At 37.5% G+C, this 7,002-nt stretch overlaps 1 pseudogene; it reads left to right on the top strand.

The window, feature by feature from the left end:
- Positions 1-5,111: 5,111 nt before the first annotated feature.
- On the top strand, positions 5,112-6,517 carry LOC111175381 (large ribosomal subunit protein uL30 pseudogene; annotated as a pseudogene).
- Positions 6,518-7,002: the final 485 nt, after the last annotated feature.

The raw sequence follows: 7,002 nt of genomic DNA, 5'->3' as shown, positions 1-7,002 counted from the left end.
GAGTTAAGATCCCACATGCCTCATGGCCAAAATACCAAAACATAAAACAGAAGCTATATTGTAACAAATTCAATAAAGTCTTAAAAAAAAAAAAGTGGTCCACATTAAAAAAGTCTTTAAAGGAAAAAAAGAAAAGGAAACAAAGTGAATCCTCTCTAAAGATATCGTTATCTAGGCCTCAAAATATTTTTATGAACACTTATGCAAATATAATATTCAGTGAACAAACAAAAATAATCATGCATACTAGGAGACAAGATAACATGAACAAAAAATAACAGCAATGAAAGACAATTGAAAAGCATGCAAAAGAACCTCATATTGAAGTCATCAAATTGTTTGTTGTGTTCAAGAAGATAATGGAAGATGGATAATTCTGACAGAAAACTGGAAAGTACAGACAAAAGCCAATTCTATGACAGAAAAATATAATAGAAATTAACAACCCAATGGATTGGGGTTAACAGCAGATTAAACACTGCTGAAGAGAGAATTAGTAAATTTAGAGGTGGGAAGAAAATATCCAGAATGAAACATAAAGAGGCAAAAACAGTAGGAAAGAGAGAAAGGATAGAGTTACAGAGGAGAGAATGAGACTGTTTAACATACAGGGCACTGGAAAACTGAAAGGACAGGAAGGAAGGAGTGGGGCAGAAGAAATACTTGACATGAAAGGGCTAATTTACCACAACTAATGAAAAAAATAAAGCCACAGAGTCAAGAAGCACTATGAATTATAAATAAGAAAAACCTGAGGAAAATTAAAACTGGTATGTAGGTGAGGGTTGAGAGGATGGTGATTGTCTTTTCACCCATCCTCCAGAGACATGGGGTCAAATCAGGGAAGTGGGAAAGCCTTAATGAAAACAAAACTGAAGCAAATTCAATACATGCGAGAAATGGAGGAAGCAAAGTATAGTTTTGACAAAAAAAAAAAGGAAAGGAAGGAAGAAAGAGAGAAAAAGAAAAGCTAATACCAAAGAAAAAGAATTAGAAAGTTTATTAATAAAATCCCAGAACTAAAGTTCTAGACAATATGTCCATAAATGACCTCACAGAGGAATCTGATGGCGTATGAAAAAGATGTAAAAGCACTGGCTTGTTAGGAGATGTCAGTATAGATAGATTTTAGAAACTGATAGGAATTAAATAAACATGAGTATGAGTTTTAAGGTTAAGGCAATTCCCAAAAAATAAAATAGCATTTATAACTTTCAAACTAGCAGAAGAAAACCTCATCATGCAAAGTACAAATATATATATATATATATATATATATATATATATATATACATTCCTATTTACTACACAGGAATTAGGAAATACAAAATAACATAGCAGGAAAAAATTCTTAAGAGTAATGAAAGATTTGGGAATTCCCTGGTGGTCCAGAGGTTAGGACTCTGCTCTTCCATTGCAGGGGGCCTGGGATTCCATCCCTTGTCGGGGAACTAAGATCCCACAAGTCAAGCACCAAGTGGCCTAAAAAAAAAAAAAAAAAAAAATCTGAACAGCACAAAAAGCTCATTTTACTGGCTATATGTAGAATTCTATTCTCAACCAACAGAAAATCATACTTTTTAAACATACATAGTAAATGTTTAAAAATAGAACATGCATAATACTATAAAGGAAGCCACAACAAATTCCAAAAAATCAATATCATATAGACCATGTTCTCCAACCATAAGATGTGAAAGTTAAAACTTTTTATTGTTGAAAACTACAAATCCTATAAGTTGGACACTATAAGATTACATTTTTAAGCAACCACTGTGTTTTTTTAAAAATATAAAGGAAATTACTTAGAAACAAATAACAAGGAAAACACTGTGTGTCAAAATTTGTGGGACAGAACAAAAACAGTATTGGAAGGAAGTATATATTGACAATTTTATTTATTTATTTTTAAAATTTATTTATTTTATTTATTTATTTTTGGCTGTGTTGGGTCTTCATTGCTGCACCCGGGCTTTCTCTAGTTGCAGCGAGCGGGAGCTACTCTACGTTGTGGTGCGTGGGCTTCTTATTGCAGTGGGTTCTCTTGTTGTGGATCATGGGCTCTAGGCACATGGGCTTCAGTAATTATGGCACTCAGGCTCAATAGTTTTGGCTCACAGGTTCTAGAGCGCAGGCTCTGTAGTTTTGGCGCACGGGCTTAGTTGCTCTGTGGCATGTGGGATCTTCCCCAACCAGGGCTCAAACCCATGTCCCCTGCATTAGCAGGCTGCTTCTTTTTTTTTATGTATTGCATTTATTTTAATTCTTTTTTTTTTAATTTATTTTATTTATTTATTTTTGGCCGTGTTGGGTCTTTGTTGCGGTGCATGGGCTTCTCACTGAGGTGGCTTCCCCTGCTGCAGAGCACAGGCTCTAGGCACACGGGCTTCAGTAGTTGTGGCACGTGGGCTCAGTAGTTGTGGCTCACGGGCTCTAGAGCGCTGGCTCAGCAGTTGTGGCGCACAGGTCTAGTTGCTCTGCGGCATGTGGGATCTTCCCGGACCAGGGCCTGAACCCGTGTCCCCTGCATTGGCATGCTGATTCTTAACCACTGCGCCAACAGGAGAGTCCCTATAACTTTTTCTTATGCTTATAGATAATTTTGTATCTAAAGATCTTATACCTTATTAGATTTACTCCTGTGTCATAGTTCTGTTGCTCTTTTAATGTTTTCTTTTTATAATTATATCATATGAAGTTACTGGTGTATAGAAGAGCAATTGGCAGTTTTGTATACAGACCTTATAATGAACTACCTTGCAATATTCTTCTATTACTCTAGTAAATTGTCTAGAGATTATTGTGTTTTTTAATGAAAATAATCATGTCATATGAGCATAATGACAATTTTATCTCTTCCTTTACAATAGTTATGCCATGAATCTCTTACTATTTTCTTATTGCACTGGCTAGGGCCTCCATCACATTGTTGAGTAGAAATAGCAATAGTTGGCATGTGTATCAGGTTTATAATTTTAAAGGGAATGCTTTTAAAGCTTCCATATTTATGATGACATTTATTGTATGTTTTTTATAGGTGCTTTCTTCGGGTTACCATTCTATTTCTAATTTATGTTCAATTTTGTCAAATACTTTTCCTGCATTTATTGAAATGTTTATATGGGTTTCTTTTTCCTCCTTAATCTGTTATTATAGTAAATGACATCTATAGATACTCTAACATGTGTATATATTATTCCTGTGATGACCCCAACCTGGTCATTGTATTTGTTTCTTTTATTCATTATCGGATATTATTCACTAATATTTTGTTTAGGATCTTTGCACCTATATTCACAAGTAAAATGTATTTGTGATATCTTTTCCCTGTTTTAACTTTATATGAATTTGGTATCAGGTTATATTGGCCTCATCGAGTTGGCAGGAGGTGGGTATTCCCTCTTTTTCTGTGCTCTGGAAGAGGTTGTATAAGATGATCTGTGTATAAGAATAATCTGTGGCTTGAAAGTTGACAGAATTTGCCTGTAAAGCCATCAGGGCCTGGTGTTTTCTTTGTTGGAAGTTGTTTACTGCTCCAATGTTTAAAAACCTTTCATTATGAAATAATGATAGATTCACAGGAAGTTGCAAAAAAATATACCGGAAGATCCTCTTGACCCTTCACACCCAGTTTTCCCTAATGGTAACATCTTGCATAACTATAGTACAATATCAAAACCAGAAGATTGGCCTTGGAGCAACCCACATGGCTTATTCATATTTCACCAGTTTTACAGGCACTCATTTCTAGGTGTATGGGTGTACACTTTTATACAATTTTATCACATGTGTGGACTGGTGTAACCACCACCACAATCAAGGTACAAAACTACTTCATCACCACAAAGATCCTCCTACTCCCCCTTTACAGCCATAACCACTCCTCCCCCCACCCCTTTTCTAACTGCTGGCTACCACTAATCTGTTCTTCGCCTCTGTAATTTTGTTATTTCAAGAATGTTATATTGCGACTTTCCTGGTGGTCCAGTGGTAAAGAATCCTCCTTACAATTCAGGGGACACAGTTTTGATCCCTGATCAGGGAACTAAGATTCCTACACCACGGGGCAACTAAGCCCACCCACCGCAAGTACTGAGCTTGTGCACCTCAACTTGAGAGCCTGCATGCCACAACTACAGAGCCCACACACCCTGGAGCCTGCACACCACAACTAGAGAAGAGAAAACCCACGCGCCAGAACTAGAGAGAAGCCTGCGTGCCGCAACTAAGACCCCATGCAGCCAAAAATAAATAAATAGATTCAATGAAGAATTTTAAATATATATATATATATTGTATTAGTGGAGTCATACAGTATGTAACCATTCGAGGTTGGCTTTTTTCACTCAGCATAATTCTCTTCGGTTCTATCCATGTTGCATGTATCAATGTTCTTTTTCATTGCTAATTTAACTAATATTCAATGGTATTGCTGAACCATTAAATTCAACCATTGAAGGACATTTTGCTTGTTTCCAGTTTTTGGCTATTACAAGCAAAACTGCTATAAACAATTGTGTACAGATGTTTTGTTTTGTGAACATAATTTTCATTTCTCTGGGATAAATTCTCAAGAGTATAATTTTAATCATTATAAGATTACTTGCCATTTGGGTTTTTCTTGAGTCAATTTTAATTGTTATATTTGCCAGGAAGTTGTTCATTTCATATAAATTTGGAAATTTATTGGCATAAGTTTACAACAGTTTTCTCTTAATATCTTTTATTTATTTATTTATTTTTTGCGGTACGCAGGCCTCTCACTGTTGTGGCCTCTCCCGTTGTGGAGCACAGGCTCCGGATGCGCAGGCCCAGCGGCCATGGCTCACGGGCCCAGCCGCTCCGCGGCATGTGGGATCCTCCCGGACCGGGGTACGAACCCATGTCCCCTGCATCGGCAGGCGGACTCTCAACCACTGCGCCACCAGGGAAGCCCCTCTTAATATCTTTTAAATCTAAGTTTTCTCTGTAGTTATAGCCCCTTTATTATTTACAATATTATTTATTTGTGCTTTTCTTTCTATTCTCATTAAATCTCACAAGAGATGTGTTTACTCTGTTAGCTTTTTAAAAAGAAAAACATTTTTTCTTCCTCTTTTCCATCTGGAACCATGGAGGGTGCAGAAAAGGAGAAAAAGCTTCCTGCTGTGTCAGAAGCCCTTAAGAGTGAAGGAATTTTACAGAGCTGCTGCTCAAGCATCTAAAAAAGAAGTTTGCCCCAAAAATGCTGTGAAATGCAAGGAGGAAGCTTACCTTACAAAAAAGCTAAGTACTATCACAAGGAATATAGGCAGACGTACAGACTGAGATTTGAATGGCTAGGATGACAGGAAAAGCTGGCAACTTCTATCTACCTGAGAAACCCAAATTGGCATTTGTCATCAGTATCAGTGGTATGAGCTCAAAGGTCTGCAAGGAGTTTCAGGTTCTTTGCCTTCGCCGGATCTTCAATAGCACCTTCTTTGAGCTCAAGTTAACACTGTGAGGATTGTGGAACCATGTATTGCCTGGGGGTACCAGAATTTGAAGTCAGTAAATGAATTGATCTACAAATGTGAGTTATGGCAAAATCAACAAGAAGTGAATTGCCCTGACATATTAACACATTGATTGCTTGATGTCTTGGTATATTTGGAATCATCTGAATGGAGGATCTGATTCATGAGATTTATACTGTTGGAAAACACTTCAAAGAAGCAAACAACTTCCTCCAGCCCTTCAAATTATCTTCTCTGACAGGCAGAATGAAGAAAAAGACCACCCATTTTGGCATGTGGAGTTGCTGGCAACAGAGAAGACCAGATGAACAGGCTTATTAGAAGGATGAACTAAGGTGTCTACCATGATTATTTTTATAATCTAGTCAGTTAATAAAAAGTGACTGATTTCAAATTGAAAAGCAAACAATTTTTTTACTTTGGGTCTTTTTCATTGATTTCTACCATTAATTACGTTGGTTATTACATCCTTATGTTTATGTTTCTAGGTTTATTCTATCAATTCTTTCTTTTACATTTAGTTCATTAATTTTATCTTTTATTATTTTCTGATACAAACATTTAAAGCCATACATTTCCCTTGAGACTCTATTTTCTCTGCATCCTACAAATGTTAAATGTAATATCTTTATAATAACTTAGTTCTATGTATTTTTCTATTTCCAATGTGATTTCTTCTTTTTTTTTTTTGCGGTACGCGGGCCTCTCACTGTTGTGGCCTCTCCCGTTGCGGAGCACAGGCTCCGGACGCGCAGGCTCAGCGGCCATGGCTCACGGGCCCAGCCGCTCTGCGGCATGTGGAATCTTCCCGGACCGGGGCACGAACCCGTGTCCCCTGCATCGGCAGGCGGACTCTCAACCACTGCGCCACCAGGGAAGCCCTGATTTCTTCTTTGACTCATGATTTATTTGTTTCTTTTTAAATTTCTAAATATATTTGTTTTAACTTTTATTTAACTTTAATTTAATTTAACTTTTATTATCTTCTAATAACTTCTAACAATAGTGTTGTGTTATTTTTTTAATGGTTTTTAATTGTGTATCACCCTTGCTGTAATTTTTTCAAAAAGAAGTTTCAACTAAACCAAATTGATAAGAACAGGTAGCATATTATCTTTCTTTTTTTTTTTATGAATTTATTTATTTATTTTTGGCTGCGATGAGTCTTTGTTGCTGTGCATGGGCTTTCTCTAGTTGCAGCCAGTCGGGGCTACTCTTCCTTGCGGTGCGCGGGCTTCTCATTGCAGTGGCTTCTCTTGTTGCGGAGCACAGGCTCGAGGTGCGCGGGCTACAGTAGTTGTGGCTCGCGGGCTCTAGAGCGCAGGCTCAGTAGTTGTGGTGCACGGGCTTAGTTGCTCCATGGCATGTGGGATCCTCCCGGACCAGGGCTCGAACCCATGTCCCCTGCATTGGCGGGCAGATTCTTAACCACTGCGCCACAAGGGAAGTCCCAGCATATTATTTCTTGATAACTTTTACCTCATTGCATCAAATTTGTGTCCTC

The sequence above is a fragment of the Delphinapterus leucas genome, chromosome 1 (genome assembly GCF_059928025.1).
Source record: "Delphinapterus leucas isolate spDelLeu-1000000601 "Yukka" chromosome 1, BTC_Dleu_Yukka2, whole genome shotgun sequence".
Lineage (NCBI taxonomy): Eukaryota > Metazoa > Chordata > Mammalia > Artiodactyla > Monodontidae > Delphinapterus > Delphinapterus leucas.
This window is presented reverse-complemented; position numbering and strand designations above follow the sequence as displayed.